A 20525-nucleotide genomic window follows, 5' to 3' on the forward strand; every position below is an offset into this window, starting at 1 on the left:
ATGCACTTCTGCATACGATGAAACCAATTTTCAAAGCACTTTTTCCATTCTGATTGAGGTATGTCCAAAACGTGTGTTTTGAACGCATCAACGGCCTCTTCGCGGCTCGAAAAACGTTGACCACGTAATTTATTTTTAATGTTTGGAAATAAATAAAAATCATTGGGTGCCAGGTCGGGGCTGTACGGCGGATGACCCGTCAATTCAATCTTTTGACCCTCCAAAAAATTATTTGTTTCAGCCGACTTGTGGCAGCTAGCATTGTCGTGATGAAGTATGATTCTGCGTTGTGGGTTGTTCTTTCGTATTTTTTCAAAGACTTCTGGCAAACAAATGGTGGTGTACCATTCAGAATTAACCGTCCTACTATTCTCTAGTGGCACTGTAGCTACATGTCCGTTGATACCAAAAAAACAAGCGACCATTTGCTTTAAAGTGCTTCTCGCACGAACAACTTTTGTTGGATTCGGTTCATCTTGAAAGACCCACACCGTTGACTGCTGTTTAGTTTCAGGGTCATAAGCATAGATCCAGGTTTCGTCACCTGTGTAGATATTATAAACAGCTTTTGACTTGCCACGGTTGTATTTTTTTATCATTTTCTTACACCAGTCGACACGAGCCTGTTTTTGATCTACGCTCAAGTTGTGCGGAATCCAACGCGAACAAATTTTTTTAACAATTAAATGTTCGTGTAATATCGCGTGTATACTCGTCATACTAATGCCCAGAGACGCCTCTATCTCGCGGTATGTAACATGACGATCTTGCATTACTAATTGTCGCACAGCATCAATATTTTGTTGTACCACTACCGATTTAGGACGACCCTCCTTAATTTCATACGTGAGCATAGACCGTCCACGTTGAAATTCCTTAAACCAATAATACACAGTGGTTTTCGATGGTGCTTCATCTCCAAAAGTTAAAATCAGTTGTTCGATGCACTGTTTTTGAGTTAATCCACGCCGAAAATCATAATAAATCATCGCGCGAAAATGTTCACGAGTTAAATCCATGGCAATGAAGACAAGCTATTTTCAAAATTGGCGCCAATTGAAAAAAACAAATGACAGGGACATGAAAAATATTTATTCTCTAGCCGAAGAGTTCTATTTTCAAATGTTGTAATTACTTTTTAAATATTCTAGAATTATTGGCCAGTTCCGGATACATAAATAGCAGCCTATGTATTAAAGAGATCTCTGTGACGTGAACTTCGATATAATAGAATTAGATAAGTAGAGTTTTCACTCTGTAAAAATACATACGGTACTGACCCTGTCTGTTTATTATTAGGGTTTTATACATAGAACTCATTTAGTTCAATAAAGCTACAGAGTGTTTAAAATTAAATATATAGAAATGCGACTATTAAAAGCAACTGCAGTGGTCTGACCGCTGAATGCGGTCTGATACGCGATGGTTGCATCAATGCGGCAGGTGGCCGCTCCCACCCGCATAGCAGCTGAGCCTGAAGGTTCACTAACCCTTCATACAAGGAATAAATATGGGGACTCTACGAAAACCAATTTACCGAGAAAAGGGGGACACGAACACGTGTATTTTAAGAATTGAATTATTGTTTGTATGATGAAGAAATGAGTTATTTCTATGATTTCACCAATAAAATTTGTCGATGAATTGAAAACAATAATCTTCTTTGTTTTTGACGACGTATTTATAACTCAAACGCAATACTAAACAGAGTATAAAACAAACAGATATACGATTATTACAACTGTCAATAGTAAAACACGAATAGTAATTCGCATCGTGATTTTAAATAGCAAGCAATTCAGATCCGCGACAGATATGGCAGTTTCCATAAGCTCACGTGTGCCAACACACCTTATTGGTGAAGTCGATCTAGAAGCTGTTAGCGTCTGTTTCTGCAGTTCCAGATTAATGCGCCATATATGGAAGGTAGACTTTGCAAACTCGATGACCATAAAATTTCGATGTGGGCGTTTGTAACCACGATCATGCGAACAGCTACATTCATTTGACAGGAACTTGTAACCTGTTTAAGTTATGTAATAAATAAAACTACATATTCATTTCATTCATTTAACTTTGCCAATTATATTTTAGGACTTGTATGTGGTTTTCAAGTATTATTAAGTAATATTATTATTGTCATAAAAGTTACCGAAGCTTAAGTTACAATAGAATTAAAATAAACCAACGTTATGGAATAAGTTAACGTTGTGATGACCTATCGTAAAATGTCAATAAACAGATATTTTTGGCACGTCAAAAATATTAATTCCAAAAGGTCGACAACAAGGTATTTTCTTTGGCGCCGCATAAATATATATTACAGATATTCCAGTCGTCACATAGTATCCGATCTCAAAAAGGCAGTAGTCGATAAGCATGTGGACTCAGAAAATAGTAAAATATTTAACATTTTATGCAAAATAGTTTACAATATAGTTTTTCCTATAACCTCAACAATTGTGTCTGTGCTAATGTGAAATAAACTCAAAAATTACACTGGTAGGAAGTTAAAATAGCACGATCCTAATAAAACGAATAAACAGGACAAAATTCCGAGTACTGACTCACAATTTACAATACGTACACAAGCGAGGTGATGTGAAAATTCCGAAGCGAGTCATGAGCATGAGCGCATGTGAAACCTGGGTAAATAGACTTAATAACCTAATCGCCATCGCCGTTGCACGCACGGTCTAATGACCAGAGAGGCAAAAAGTCTCTCCTCTTAGAAGCAGTCCTTTCGTGGCAGGCATGTGGCCAGACCAGTCTCAGACCTGTTTGCTCGTGAGAAATGAGGACTTGGGTGCCCGACATATGTTTCTCTAATAAGAATACCTTTAAAGACGGTAGTGTAGTGACCATTCCTGGTGTATTAATACTTATTTATAATTCATTTAGGTGGTGACTTGATTGCAGCAGTGGTGGAATAATGTTTAAGAGACCCCGCCTGTGGATTGAAAGGTTCCAGGTTCGAATTATATTTGTGCCACATGAGTTTTTATACCAATTTAATTTATTAATAGTAGTAATTAGTTTTAATCGACCACCACTTGCTTCCGGTGAAGGTTGATTATAAACTTGTGTGTGAAATGGAGAAGGCAATGACAAACGTGCCAAGAAAGTTGTTGTGTGTGTTTCATTTCACGTAATGACCCTCAGCCATGAGCAATATGACTGTGGAGGAAGGAAGGTTACTTATTATGGTTAGAAATATATTTTGCGGTGACATAAAATTCAAAAAGTGAATTAATGAAATAAGTACAAAACAAATTATGCGCTAGTCATTCTTGTTATTCCAATAAATCACGAGGAAAATTAATTTATATTGTATGATGGGATGGTATAAATTTAGATTGTTCAACATTCCGTACTATACGATAACCTTTGTAAATCATTATTTTATCATATCGGCTATTTCCATAGTCTTCGCATTATCAGTGTCGTCCATGAAAATCGATGGAATAAATACACAACTACATTGTATTCACATTTTTTCTCATCGACTAGACATGACATCCCAACAACATTAGAAACTAATATGACGTTTAATTACCATAGTCATTTAATCTTCATTTATCATTGATCTATTATTGTCAAGCTTCACAGCTACAACAGCTTTCTAATAGAAATAAGAACCAGTCGGGCAGGTAATGACACCACTGGTATATGGCCGGACAAAGCATATGTACTTATATTTTACTTGCGACTAGCGACCCGTCCTGGCTTCACTCGGATAAAAACGTAATAAATTATACACCTAAACCTTCCTCAGGAATCACTGTTGGTGAAAACCGTAAAAATACGTCCAATAGATTTTGTGTTTATACAGACAGAGACGACGGACGACTTCTTTTTATATACGTAAGGATGGGTGTTGATATGAATATAAAATTGTGTAACACTGCAAAATTCAACAGAAAATAATGATTTAGCATTGACATACATGGGAACACTTGAATACGAGCCATGCAACAACCTCGAATTACAACGGACACGAGTAACCGAATCCCGGAATGTAGCTGCATTGCAGAGATAAACGAATGCATTTAATTATAAACTCGTGTACGTTCACACAAGTATAACGTCATTACCAGGAACAACGGAGACTGTATTTCAACGCGTCCCTTCTGTCATGTTTATCGTAATTTGAAAATAAGCCGCACTTGGCACACGTTGGCGCTGTAAAACAAACAAATAATAAGTTTGAGCGGTCTGCTTCTTCATACGCTCTCTAAAAATAGGTGTGTTTTCATAAAACCGACATGAGAGTTTACGCAGAACTAGTCTCGGAATGAGGTCGGGCGAGTTGGCATGCGATGCTCCCCCACCGAATGTATGGATGGTAATAAACAATACGGCTCTGGCATGTTTGCCGAGCAATGTTACTCTACGTCAAAAACGAATCGGTTTCCAAAGCGATGAAAGCACTAAAAATAAACCTTTGAATTGCATGGTTGAAAAAAATTATATATCAGCACACAAGATAATATTATCATAATCGTAGTCGATAATGAAAATGTAGAGCTGTTAAAACAAATAGTATGTGCGATAACAATACCGATTGTAATGCAATTGAGCTGCGTTACGTGCTCCATTCTCGCGCTATCAAATAGGGCAGTTCAATGCTTTATCGCCTCTACGAGTATAATTATCTTGAATGAAACCATGTTTATAAATGAAATGGTATATGCTGCAGCGCGCCAATAAATTGTTGATAGTAAAATATGGCCCTAGCGCACACAACCTTATGTTTCAAGGTAATGTAGATTATATCAGACATATTTCATAATTTTATGTTTTGTGAAAACAAACAATCACATTACATAATTATGTGCAAGTACTTAGCATAGAGGAAAATAGCATTGAAGTGCATAGCAGAGAATAAAGTGGATTCACCAATAATTACATAATAGGATACAGAAAATGAGAACGTAATTGACTGTGTAAATCAGAAACTGTGGTCGGAGAAATGATTTCCGAGATATTAAACACAACGGCGAAGGAAACGTCAAGAAACGGAGTTTCATTCATTGGAAAATTATTGATGCCTCGTCGTATAATCACCTTCGCCTGTTAGAACAGACCTTCACGGGCTGTTAACTAAAGAAGGAAACTATTGCAACCGCAACCGCAACAAATTAGTAATTTTTTATCGAGCGTAAAAAACAGTGCAAAACATTAATCGATTGCAAGCGATTGAATTGAGAGATTCCTTTTGTACGACGACTAAAAACACATAAGAACGAAAACTGTTGCGCCGACATCGTGGGATGAATAAAAAATGTTGGAAACGAGGTCACATTACGTTGAAGTAGTTAGCAGACAGCGAGCGTGGCTGATACCTACTTCATTAACACTGTATTTGTATGTTAGTAGAGATAAGTTTGTTAGGTCAACTTTACTGTAGTGATAACAGCTATGTATTTAATAAATTAACAACTTTTAGTTAAGGAAGTATCCGGTTGTTTTGAAACATGTTATGGTTAGTTCATTTTATAGATAATTACCTAGAATAAAGTCTAGTTTAAGTTTTATAGCACTGCAATATTCATCATTACGTATACTAATATAGTAGTAACCACACGACAGAAAACGCTCAAACTAGGTTATGTTGATCGTCTCGTATCGATGATTTTGTTTGGTATCTATGCGTTTAATTTAAAACTTCTTTTACCTCTGTTTTATATTAATAGAGCTGACATTTGATAATATATTTTAACAAGAAGCATAGGTTATCTTGTATATACAAATCAAAATAAACATATTGATTTTTCAGATTTTTAATACCAGCAAAATATCTTACTGGTCGTTAAAACTTGAAATATAATAAAATAATAATTTTATTATCAGACTTAGTCTATAGAAACAGACCAAGGTACAGGGGATCTTTTGGAATCCATTACAACGTCGTGGGTTCTTGACTGAATGAATAATAGACTATTTGCGTCATTTGTGCATTTGAAATTCATTGTATAAAACATAACGTACTGGACGTCACAATCACAAATTGTATTGTGTAGTGGATGTTGATAAACAACTAATGCGAATGAAAGCCATAACAAAACGCCAATCTTCACTGGTTGTTTAAAAAACACACCGCAACCTGCGTCATGAGCACGGCCAGAATAATGTCATGAACTTGAACTGAAAACAAAAATCCAATTCTGTACCCGTCTTGGCAACGGAGGTCGTTAAAACCCACGCGCTCTGTGCGTTCCCATGGCCGTCGGAACAATACCAGGATCGCGAGTGTCGAGCGCATAAAACCGAGAACAATCGGCCGACTGGAAACAAGAGAGCGATATAAATCAAGTTAAGCATTGCGTGCAACGGCCTGCTATAGATCCTCGCGTTTATGCTCACTGCCCGCCTGCTCGAGCCGCTGTATAATTACCGAGTACTTTCGCCAACCAACGGCCCGACGCCATCTTGCTATTTATATTGCAAAATGGCCGACGGCGCGCACCGTCGTCGTAGTCAGTTCCTACTTCTTTTAATAATTAATATAGTATGCTCATAGTTCTCAATCGATGTCATACATTGAAATAAAGCATGTTGTTTATTAAAGAAACGAACAAAGGATGTCATAAATTAGAAGTTACATACAAAGTATTTAGCTATGTAACAATAGAAAGTTAAGGGAAATTAATTTGTCATGTAAATGAATTCGTTTCAATTATGTAAAAACTTGTTTAAATTTCGTAAACACGTTCTTCAATGTCAAATAAGGCAGATTACTCACCTGGGAACTGTGTGGAAATAAGAATGGTTAATCGATAAGTTCATTTGAGATTGGGATCTTGCAATTCGTGAGCAAGGCCTCGTAATTTACATTGAATAGCGGTAGCCGTTAAGTTGCCGAGGGAGCACTGGCAAAGGTCACCTTGACCAGTCGAGCGGAGTTGCTTGTCTTAAAAACCGATAAAACGATCCATTAACGATAATATTTAAATAAAAAAAGAGATTACATACCCAGATATCATTGAATTATTAATGCATTACAAACAAGATAATATTCAATAAAAATCATTTTAGTGAACTTGAATAATGACTCGACGCAAATGAATTATATAAGTAACCAAATAGAGCAATAAGATAAATAAATTGCACAATTAATCATCACACTAGAAAACAAGCTGATAGCTTATCTCCCACAAGTGGGTCAAACGAATACAGCTGCTATAAATATGGCATAGCTTTGTATCGTTTCATATCAGTAGGCATGCCAAAGTATTTGTCGTTCGCTTAGTGTTAGCGATGAAAGTGCCTCTCGTAATCCATCAATGATAACGTCACGTATAAAAATAGTAGGCTGAAAAATTAAATGGAACTTTACTCGGCTCAATTTCCTGTTCACATTTAAATGGTTCTGTACAGGAAACTAAATTCGAAGATAATTTCAATGCAGATCTTGCAAGAGCGTTGTTTAGTATTCAGACTGTTTTGCGGGCCAATGGCGAGCGGTTAGCATTCGGACCAACACGACTTGAATATGTATGAAATGAGTACGTAATGCGAAATGTGAGACATGGGCCATGACATACATCAAAAGAAGACTCAACTATATTGATCGTCAAATGTGCCGTGTCTACTAGATATTACAAAATTCCTACTAGTCTGCTTGTTTTCACCTGATTTTAAATACATTGTAAGATAAGTATATTAAAGTACAACCCCGACACTTATTTGCACAATTAATATAATTACTATTTACATCATCTCACCCAATAAAAATAAACATTCAAATCCCACAATTAATAGAACCAATTTAATGCATGTACTATACATATTTGAGTACGAACAGTTTGCATTGCGGCTACTTAACCTTCGACCGCGTAGTTAAAGAATGTAATTGACAAACACGAGAAACATTCTAGTTGTGCTATTATTACGCATCGTTAGCTGAACAGCAGTGGGCCATTATCGTAATTTCCGCCCGACAAACGTCCTCAAGCATCGATGATTACCTGAGGCAATGGCCTCATTTTGAAGCATACTATTGACAAAAGACAATTAAATGAAGAATTCAGTAGACAATACCACGTTTTTGTTTGTAAATTATGACGAAAAAAGCTAATTATTAGGTATAATACGATGTTCTAAGAAAAGAGCATGACATCATAGCGTGCGAGTAGAATACAATGTGAATAGCCCGGTATTAATGACAGAGAACAATGGTCTGATAACAAAAAATGTAAATGATGTACGGCATAGATTAAATTATTAGTCTGAAACCGCATTGTCTTGAAGTAACGGTGTGAAAAATAGAACTAAAGAGAAATTAGCTAACGTGGTTGATGAATCATTAGCACTTGTACAAACAGATGTCATGCAGGCATTGATTGGCTCATAAGTCTGGTTGCCCGCATATGTCGTGTTCACGGATGCGTTGTTAACACATGTTATCTAATGGTTCCAGACCGACACGAGTGTGTTAACGCCTGTATGGTATGCACAAAAATAACTAATAATGAACTGCCTTACGCTTTTTTGAGTATACTAAATATGACCCTAACATCAAAGAACAAAATTCAGAGAATTATTTTCTTATCGTGGAATCGATATTGTTTAAACTTATTTAGCATGTTTATACACCTGCAGCAAATAATTATAATGATATCATATCATGTACAAGTTTCTTTGATATTTGTGAATTAAACATGAATTCACGTCATATCATATTTTTGAGAATATCAACCGTGTATTCAGTTTAAACTTCACATATATATTTACCAGCAATCAAATTAGCTATAATTTATGGATAGCGTAATATGAAATCGCATGTTAAATTTTGCAACGTGGGAAAGCGAACGTCAGTTGGTGCCGGCGCGGTGTGGTGGCGGCCATCTTGCCCACGATCCACATGTGCCGTGTGGATGCGTGTCCGGGCGGCAACACGCTATTGGAGCGGAACCACTCATGCAAACCACGTGGCATTTTGTTTGTGCAACATACCTCTCCCCAACGAATATTGATTGATTGCCTACGTTCTTTTCAAATTGCACATTCACAACATGAAATAACTAGTTCTTTTTGGTATTCAAATTCAGAATACTGGTGATGCGAAAATATGGTAAAAAGTTATGGCGACGATCTTCAAATGGATAATATTTATGAGAAGGCTTTTAAAAACAATTGAAATACCTAAACCATGATACAAGATTTAAATCAGTAATAGAACTTAATGTAAAGATTTTGTAATGTTGAGAGTCATGATCTTATCTATGACCTTGATAGAATACCGCGTCCGTTCGCAAAAATAATCTTATTGTATTTTTGCGAATCGACGCGGTATTGATAATTACAAAAGCCATAAAACCATACATGACGATAAAAACATAATACATACTTATATGTATTCAGATACCAATGTTATCAACTCGTATATCTACCTATTCCAAGAATCCGATATTTGGCAGTCGGGCCTCCGAAACCTAATAAATTCGTACTATTATTCTGTCTGATAACTTTTCTGAAATTAAATGAACCTACAACGAAATTCAGTACCTACTGTCCAATTAAAATATGCTCGTAAGTAGAAACTTGCAAGTTACAAGAATAAAATTTGTTTGGCATTCAATAGCTATAAAAAGTTGCATGTGGGAGTAAACTCGAAACACTATCGTTTTTCGTGACAAACATTTCCTCGCCGACCCATCACGCCATGCGTGACTCACTATTATACTTCTTTGTTGATATTATGTTAAGGTTTTATGTTACTATGTAGCATGTAAGCACACTTTTTATTCTCATCTCATCTTCAATCATTACAGTATACATGTCATGCTTTGCCTTACTTACACCACCCAGTCTAAAAAATTAAGTCTTTAACATTGCATCGTCGTACAACTACATAGTATAACAATACACCTTAATCTGGCGTTCCATTGCGGCAGGATCTTCATTAATAGGCCCTTTGCTTGCGAACATTAGTATGTGCGCCCTGTCTCGACAGCTAATAGGGTGGGGCGGGCTTCGCATCAATCTCGTCGAGTCGAGCCTAAAAAGGTGGGTTGCCGTTATGTAACTCGCTCTTGAGCGAACATAAACAGGCCCTCAGGCGAGCATACATAATGCAAAGAGTTTTTATCTCGACGTCTCGGCTCAGGCACGCATGAGGTAGTTATTCTGTAGCCTTGCATGCAAATGTGGTTAACGACTCCACTGCGTCCGTTAAATAACCACTAATTTCAACTCCAACATTAGTAACATATTATGTACCTAAATGTAAATTACCACGTAATAACATTTCAATGGCATAACATTAAAATTCATATGGATATAACTTTAGCAGTCTATTTGGAAGTATACATCGCAATTTTAATTACATAACCTCAAAAACGAAAAAGAATATTTGATAAAAAGCTGATATCTTGCTACCATCACGTAATTAGTGAAATTCAACGATAAAAAACGTATTTAAAAGAAACAAGGTAGTTAGACTGGCAAAAAATTAACGACAACAAAATCTAGCAGAAAGAGATGGATGTATATATTTGCATTGGATGGAGTGAGATAAATATGCGCGCCATCTTGCTTGCATCGCCTCTTTAGTCACGCGCGGTAAAGCAGCGTTTCTATTTTTCGCGCTCTCATCTGACCTCGTTGGTTTATCGTTATCATGTGGTTCTAATAATAAAACAGATTTCGCAAAGCAATTTTAGACTATACAATTACATACGAAACTAACAAAACAACAGTAGATAAACTAACATCATTAGTTTTATGACTGGAGTTTACAATAATAGCTTTTATAACACTTTATTATGACACAGTTAAGATTACTTTTGTGACTTATTTGTGACATTAATTACTATTTTCACGAACTGACTCAAGAAAGCTTTCTTGATAGTGGGTGTATATTTTGATTTATTTTTCATACTTAAAGCAAATACATGTTTTTACAGTAGCTAACAGTATATTTAATTCCTTAATTGTAGCAAATATATCGCTTTTATTAACCGTAGTACAATTTAGTAGATCTTTACAACATTTTATCACGATTATCTTGAATGATGATTTGTAAAAAAATATTTATTTAAAAATTCAATTAGCACACCCATATTACTTTTTTATCTTAATAAATGTAAAGGAACTATTTCAAGGCCCGATAAATGCTGCAGATATTTTAGAAAAATAGTTTCTCATGCAGCTAAGTAGAAGTTTCCGAGGCGAGTCAAGGTCAACAAAAACACGAACGATCCTAACAAAACAACTGTGATCACGATCCATGACTGACGCCACTTCACGTTTCGTGTTCTCGTGAACATTACTTCAACAATCAGCATTAATTTATTCAACACGGCCTCTATATTAGAAGCAAATGAGTTAAAGAAAAAGCAACACAATGAACGATCCTTCGTTTCTAAATTTTTGAAACACAATAATGCCATGAAAGAAAAAATAATAAAAAGTTCCTGACCTAATGCACAAAATATATGAGAAAAATTAAACGCCTGCAAAAGTTTTGTTAATAGCACTAAAGTTATACCGTACTTTGATACACACACAAAAGTTTCAGTGAACTCCGGTCGTTTGGAAAACAAAACTAACTTAAAGCAATGAATAAGAAGACACTATAAATTAACTCGGGTAATGTAATACAAAGTTTATTCGTAGCCAGACAGCAATTACGCCGAGAAGTTTAAGCGGTATTCACGAACACCAAAGAGAAGGGTGGTTCTCTCACCCTCAGTATCACCCACACCATTCACCCCTTTGAAACGGTTCAAACTCGCGGTAGGGGGTAAAATTGACAAAGTTCTACCACCCTCGAGCTGCTATCCGATTATTTCGGAATCTTTCAGGGCCGCTAAACTTTCTTTGACACTCGAGCCTGGGAGAAAAGTATTCAATCTATCAAGTGAGACTAATTGAATTCAATCCTATCTCATTAGTCGTTAGTCACAGTTATAGACTACCTAATTAAATTCTCTACCTTTTTTGACGTAAGATGTTTTCTTTTATGCAAACATCATCGTTAACATCATTATTATTCTCAATTCTATATTTGTATAATAAAAAAAATACCTAAATAAATCCATGTCAAGTGTCAAGTGATCATAATTTGCGAAGATCTTTAAAAGAATTACAAACACGTATCTTGTCGACACCTTGACATAAAGACAAAGATGCTAATAAATATCAAGGTAGGAAAAGGCGCGGAGTGTCGGCGAAAGTTGTTCGAAGTCAGATACTTCCACAAAGTTGGAGCTCCGAAGTTGTGTCGGCAGAAACTTGCCTGCTTGTGGCAAAACTGTAATGGCTGAAGCAGATTATCTGCAAGTTTGTCACCATTCCCCAACTTTGATAATGCGATCTTTAATTACTTTAAAAACTTCCCAATTCTCAATAAATATGTTATACGATGCAAGCAAAATCTGATCTAAATTATTACTCTCTTGAAATACCTAACTTTTTAATGGGCTTCCTGTTTGTTTTGAAATTAACCAATCATTTCATCAATAATGGAGTATAAATAGCATCTGAGATATACGGTCACTATAAATAATATTTACAGAAACGATTGGCAACTAAAAATAACACCATTTAATTGGCAGTTAAAGTTAGCAGTTTAAACAATGGAGTGGAGGAACAAAGGAAAGTTCCGCAACAAGAAAGTTGAAACTCGAAAGTCTCGCAACTCCGCTGTGAAATTTAGGGTGTTACAAAAATATTTAACTTTGCTGCGGAGCAAAAACTTAAGGAATGTTTAATGGAATTGCAAAATTTTTACGCAATTTCAACACAAGTGCCGTTATTTTTGATGAAGCAGAAAATAAATTGTGCTTCGTCACGGTTTCTAAACTAACTCGTGATTAATTAAATTAACAATGAAATTGTACTTGTTTATTTTTAAAATAATATATTTATAAGTAGAAATATTTAAAAGAAAACAAATTCTTGATCTAACATATCTAAGCTAAGTAGGCTCACACTACATTTAATGATAACAAAGCGAAAAAATTGAAACGTAAAAACTCCGTTGAATTAGCAAGAAATTCTAAACCGAGCTATTTATTGAAAATCTAGTACAATGTAACAAATAAGCATGAACATAACAAAGATTTAAATGATAACGTTAATCGATCAATAATGCCGGAATTCCTAATCCAATAATAGATAGTCCTTTGGCCTTTTATTAGATGGACGTGATGTAAAGTTTCCAATCGCTATTCAAAATTCCAGGCATAGCCAGAGGGTTGTGGGTAGAACAATAACTGTAAATTAAGGATGAAACTCATTACAACCCGGCCTCGCGGAGTTGGCATATAGGATACACGATCGAACTTTAATTAGTTTCCAACAGTTTCGAACAACTTTTCCCGGGGATAATTATTATGAAGTCGGTCAAATTGTTCTCAGTTATGTGTTAATTTAAGTCAGATTTTTTTGTTGATGCGTCATAACTTTTTAGCATCTTCTTTTGACCGTATTTCATAATAGTATTAAAACAACTATTAGTATTCAAGTTAACAAGCTCGTGTATGGTCAGCTCATGGTACATGCATAATGTATGGAGGAAGTCATCAATCAATATATGAAACAAACACTCTTGAATACGATTATGCGATTTATCGCATACAAAATCTGGCGAATTTCCAACACAAAACAATCCAACATATGTGCTGTTCAATTTATAATTAGTCATTGCGATATCAATATTTTAGGAATATTTCATATTATTCAAGTGCATTAGCTGATAAAGATCGCCAGATTGAAACAGTATAATATCAATGTCATGATAAAATGTCATTTCAATGACAGCTAAAGGAAAAATAACACGAATAAGAATGATGTCACCTACCAGTTGATCGAATGGTATCATTCATTATCAAAATTACATTTTAAAAAACTTGAAAAGACGGCTGTCCGTCCCTAAGAAATGGCCAAACAATTTGCAAATGTTTGGAGAGGAGCCAACCAATTCGTATAGCGACGTTCATTCGCTTATATTTTTGTTATCTTGTTCTGTTGTTCTGTGAATAACTGCATTAGATTACATCGTAAAATCACAAAACAATAATTTCTTTATTTAACTAAATTGTTTCAAATAAAAACATACCTTACTGAGTATTATCTCCGCCTTAAACATTAGGAGAAACAGCGACGTAAAATAAAGTAATTAAATATATTAGAATATTGTAATTTACTATTACTACATACTTCAATAGAACAAAAATTACTTATAAGCTTGTTAGAGAACTGATCCGGAATTGACATGAATTTAGAGCGTTTATGTTATTTAACTGTCAACATTTAAAATGTTAAAAGAGTGCAAAAACTTGCAATGGCTTTAAGAGCAAGTTGCACCCATGAAAGGAAAATAATTGCGTTTAGTTGGACACATTACCAGAACAATATCCGTTTTTGACAATTAAACTGAATTATAATTAATTTATTGATATAATAAGATGAAATTTGTTCCGCAATTAAAAAGAACCGTCGATAAAAATATGACAAATGATATTCATGCACTTTTGGCGTGCTTCCACGGTCATCAGCCTCGCCTTGACCGACATAGTAAAAAACCGAAGACATCCCATGAACGATTGGAGGTAAACGTTTTCATTTGCATAATTATTACAACGAGACAGTGCAAAAAAGATAAATTAACCCGCATGTACACTGTTTTTATGTGTTTGCATGTCGAGTTTATGCTGTTTTGCTTATCATCATCCTCTTCACATCTTATAATTACTTTTACTGGGTACTATGTCATCTTTCATATATTTTTTACTTTACACGAAGTTGGCGCAAAATTACTTTACATATTACTATAATATCAAGGTCTGTATTGCTTTAATTTAGCTAATTAGAGTGTTTAGGTCGGTAGGATACAAACAGAATAGATTTTTCTATTCTGTAATTTCGAAGAGAGCCCTACAAAATTGATTAAGTTAATATTAACTGCTTATTTACAGCTCATCGAAGAAGCTGACATGCAATGTAATGCATCAACTGAACTTCATTAGACTATTATCACTGCAAAAATATGCGTATATTTTAGAATCTTGTATCAGTATGATACGGTAATACAATTTATTATACATATACATTAAAAAAATAAATATACAAAACATTTGATTCTCTTCGAACTTCCTTCAATTTGAAATCGAATAAATATGTTATATTATAAAATCTGTCACATAATAAAATCACATGTAATGCATGATTCTACAATCCATTATATTGCGATAAATGATTTAAACATTTGCGTTCATAAAACTTATTAAAATAATCGCAATAAGTCCAGTTGCGATAATTTTATCAAAGAATTAAACGTTTAAAGTCTGAATTAGACATACACGAACCACGATAATATTCACGAGTGCTATTCAAATAAAAGTGGCCTAATTCTAAAAACCATAAGAGCCTTATCAGATTGTGTTTCGCGAACCACGATATACTTTAATAGTGAGGATTTATTCCCTTATCAGTACTCGGTGATAACGAGCAAAATACATCGTCTGCGGCAACTAATATCTTATCCATGTTATCTCTAATAAATTTATTTTCACCACACTCCACACGTATCAAATAAGCGTTGGCAGTCATATGACCAAACTGAAATTGAGATTTTTCCACTAGTTTGTTAGCACGAAAATTGTCAACTAACATAATAACTGAAAACATATTTTCCAGTTCCCAAAGGGCAATATAAAAAGAGAGTACTTGGAAGTCATGATGTAACTTAGTATAACGGTACGGTACAAAAAATATGTGTAATAGTACCATCATATTTTTTAAGTTGGTAAAAAATAATTATCATTACTTATATTGAAATACACATTTCAAGCAAACATATAGATATATGTTAATTTCAATTGCTACGAGTACGTACGATGTGTCAGATAATTTTTTTTTAGTTTTCAAGCATCGTACGTGCAATATCTAGATAATGCTTAAAGTCTATCATCACGACTGATAAGATTGAATATTTTGATTTGGTATCTATTATTATTTTCCGTAGATACCGTACGAGATAAGATATATAAAATGGAAATTCTCCTGCTCAAAGATAAGGAAATATTTCATTTCAGATTTGCAGTTTGGAAACCATTAACCGCTGCATTTTATAATGCTTTTTAATTGACATAAACAATACAAGGAGATATAGTGCACAGTAAAATAAATGATACAACATTTAGAACAGTAATATCACACAACAACAATATACACGACGGGCTTGATTTATAGGAATAAAAACAACACACCGGCCATGAGATGAAGTTTGGTAAGTGTTTTGGCTGAGTTCCAAACTGGTCTCCATGGCGAATACAAGTCTTTTCACATCCACAGACACAAGTATATATTTTTTCAGACCTTTTGTTATATTTTTGTTATTAGACAAAAAATATTGTAGATCTGGCAGAAGTATTTTGAAGATTTTCGATATTTTTTGTATATAATTTATTTTTACTCAAATACTGTTAATAGTGTTACTTTTACCAGTATTAAATAGTTAACATAAAAATAATTTTTGAAGATATATGTCAAATGACTCTAGACCTGAAAAATATGGGTACAAATTGTAATTACACCTGCAATAGTCATAATTCATATTTATATAATTACAGCTGAAACATTCTGAAACGAATTTGTAAATGTGAAAAGTCCGTACAACCATTTGAAAATTGACGTGCCGTTGACAACATGCTTAATTTCTTGGAACACAGTTCTTTGCTATTATAAATACCTACATACAGACGGAAATTAATTGTGAGTATATTCGTGGCAACATTTGTTGACTAAGTGCTCCATTACCATACATTTACATTGTACAATTGTAGTTTGACCTTAGTGACCTTCCCTAACAGGTTCCTTCCCAAGAATCACGCTGTTGTGGTAGATCGTGATATATTTAAACAGAAAAAAACAATTCATGTATTGCTAGTACTAATTCATATGATATTATACAAATGATATTTTCGCTGTTTATAACTTACACTTATTACAATCAGGTCATAGTGATATTACATGGGAAGATGAGAGAGACCCATGGGAAATTATGGTTTGTTTGTGGACCTGTCTGTGTGGTGAATAGCAACCTTTATAGTGATATGACATACTGGTATGATATACAAAACTTCAATCTACTCTATGTTTACCTCTTTACGTTGCAGGAAGTGATGGTAGACAACATTAATGATTATAAGTGGAATTAAAGAATTAAGTGCATAAAATTGTTTATGTTGCATTTTTTGAAACGTATGATACCTATTAGATTGTTTATTTTTCAACAAAGAATGTACAAAAGGCACAGAAATCGTTTTAATAAATTATTTTAAAATAAATTCATTTGAAACTGGATTTATCAGCGTCTGCAATTGGTAGAAGCAGCTCTAAAGCATTTTTCGAAGACGTCCATGTACAAACTAGGTATAAACTTCTATACTGCGCCTGCGCATGTAAATAATTAAAATGGCCGAGAGAATGACGCACTCGGTTACATAACGTTGGTTTACAAATATCACGAGTTATGAATCAGTATATGAGGATAGTAAACAGGCGCTTGTGGAAACAATTGTTTTATAAACACTGTTGTTGATAAGGACGGTTGACGTTGCCGCGTTCGCTATTTGTATCTTTTGCTACCGACGATTTTGATTTCTTTGCAATTCGTTTTTGAAAGTTATTTGAAAAAAAAAAACGCTTCATTGTGTGTTATTGCTTACACAGATTTTATTATGGACTTATTATTAGCAGATTTTATTCATGTCTTTATGTCTACCTACCGCCATCTAGTGGCAAGTTGTCGCATACACTCTAGTGAACTAAACAGTCAACCAGTGTGTAGGTTCCTCTCAATGCTGAGGACGAAGAACACTGGTTTTGATAGAGAAATGTGGCACTTTTTCACATTACATACATTGTTTAGGAAACAGCATATCTATAGTGATTTTATTATAAGACTAAAAATACCAAGAATCTGCTAGTGTTATCTTTAAGTCGCCGTACATACCTGAAACAAAAAGAGAATACATATTATTACTCAGAACGTATAAAACATATTTAAAATCGTTACAAAAATTGAGCGCAACATGACAGGCCATGTTTTAGATTGTAATCTTACAAAAAATATTGATTTATAATCATGCTAATATAGAAAACTTCCAAGAAAGGATCAATGGTAACAAGTGCGCTTTATAATTGTGCAATTTATAGGTTATATACTTCCCCTGTACCAAATTTCATAACAATCCGTCCAGTAGATTTTGCGTGAATTAGATATAAACGTACATGATCACAACTTTGGCATTTATAAGTTTTATAAACATCGACGACAATAGCAAAATTTAATGTTATTGCAAAATATTGATCAAGAGTATTCCCCAAACCAATTTAGGAATCTATATTTGAATTCTTTAATTAAATGATAAAATATAAAAGCAATATATAAAACTGCGATAAAGATAATGTCAACACAAAAACAGCTGATAAAATGTTGGAAAAATATATCAGTTACGAGGGTTATCGAAAACATCTGCTGGTTTCGTGATGATAAAGTATATCATACATCATATTTATAACATAACAGTATGATATGTTAATTATTTCCTTGAGAGGACCAATTATACTTCCAAGTACTGGAAAATTTACATTAAAATTTAATTTTGTCATACAGTGCTTTATAATATAGACGATAAAAATATAAGTTTTTATTATATGAGTTAAGTTGAATTATCTACGTAGCAAGGGCACGGAAGATATAAGTAATTAAATTACAAGAACATGCTTACAAGGAATTGATCTTAAACCTACTTGAAATAGCGGTAAATATTTTATAATAATTCATAGTCACGAATTTGATACTCGTGATGTAACCAGTAATTCGATTTTTCAACAAATATACATCCACAGCAGACAAATAAAAATAAATTAAAAACACAACAAGTACCATGTTAATGCAACCCAAAAGGTTTATGTAAATCCAAACTTGAAGAGTATAGTTTAAGCTATAGTGTTTTTCACAGTAAATCCTTATTGTCAGAAGAAAACTTTTCTACACAGACTACTGCTACATATTTCCTTTTAGTTTCATCAAAAGGGTAACTCAATTTTAGACACAATTTGAAGCTCCTTTAAGTACAAATGTGCCATATAATGTGATATATAATCAGAGTAATTATACACTTAGGTATCAAATAACTAATTGAATACAATATAACTTATTTAGAACAATTATGGGGTGCGGATGATGTACGGCTAGTTACGAATAACAGATTGTCAGACAGTAACACCCGTTCAATTGAATATGACTGATGATTCTATTGTACCGAATCTGCCGGCGTTGATGGTGTAATAATAGAAAGTATGTGTTGCGCTATCCAAGTCTCGACACGACACCTAATTGTTCTCAAAAACGCATACTCATCTCGTAGCAGAAAGCCGCGGTCGAACATACAAAACTAGAAACTATATCTAAAATTATCAGACAGAGGTAATTTATCTGCGTGAAATTTTCAAAAAATAGTAATTTTTCATTTGACATAATAGTTATTACGGATTGCATCAAATTTTTGATGATATAAAAGTAAAACCCAATAGTTAAGTTCCACTTGGACTGTATTTTTTCAGTTCTAAACTTATTTAAGAGTATTCAAGTTCTCTAAAATCAGAATAGTAATATTGTGAGGTGTGCGAATGTATTGTGAGGTGTAGTCATGCAAAGATCGATCTGGTATTTTTAGAACAAGGTGTGACGAGGGTCGGTCGGACCCTTTTGCGAATGATAGATATTATTCTACTGCTCTATTTCCTCTTGTAACCATTAGTCAAGTTGCCGAGGCGTTTTCCATTCTATGTAGAATACACATTACGAGTAATGGATGTCGATTTGAGATTACGACATTACTGGCATTTTTAGAGGATTATGACGTAATTAAAAATTCAATTACTTTATTCAATTACTTAGTCATAATCCTCTAAAAATGCCATTACAAACAAAATTGATAAGTCTAAACAGTGACACAACAGCAACACGGTAAAAAGATAGGAAAAAGATTAAATTTAATAACAGCGCATATATATTATCATACGACACCACATCGATCTAAATACACAGTGATCTTTGGACAAAACTTTGGCTGTCATTACTGGTGCTATGCTTTCAGAACCAATTCAACCATAAAGTAACATTAACATACAAGTAATTGCAGCATAACGGGCAATTAATTAAGGCGATGGCCGTCGGGTAAGTGACCCAGGAGCGGTCTCATTAGCCCACACAGCAAAGACGATTTATGCCCCATTACTATTCAAATTAGCGAAAGTTAATTCATTGTGCTGCGCTAGTCTTAACGTAAAACCTGACTCCAAACAAAGGCTACAACCATAAGGAAATCATTCTTCTAAATCCATTAACAGGCCTCTGATCCACGATAAAGATACCTTTCAATTTCCTTTTATTAAGTTTCTCAATAATTTTAATGAAACATCTGCTGAATTAATACCGGATTCTTGGAACTTATAAGTGCCTCTTATTTACACAAAAACCGGAACTCTGTATGGAGTCAAAT

At 34.2% G+C, this 20525-nt stretch overlaps 1 protein-coding gene across 1 annotated transcript in view; it reads right to left on the minus strand.

Moving 5' to 3' along the window:
- Nucleotides 1–20525, minus strand: part of LOC128672133 (lysine-specific demethylase 3A-B-like) — a 149468-nt gene that overhangs the window by 45671 nt on the left and 83272 nt on the right. The window lies entirely within an intron of this gene.

The sequence above is a fragment of the Plodia interpunctella genome, chromosome 8 (genome assembly GCF_027563975.2).
Source record: "Plodia interpunctella isolate USDA-ARS_2022_Savannah chromosome 8, ilPloInte3.2, whole genome shotgun sequence".
Taxonomy (NCBI): Eukaryota; Metazoa; Arthropoda; class Insecta; order Lepidoptera; family Pyralidae; genus Plodia; species Plodia interpunctella.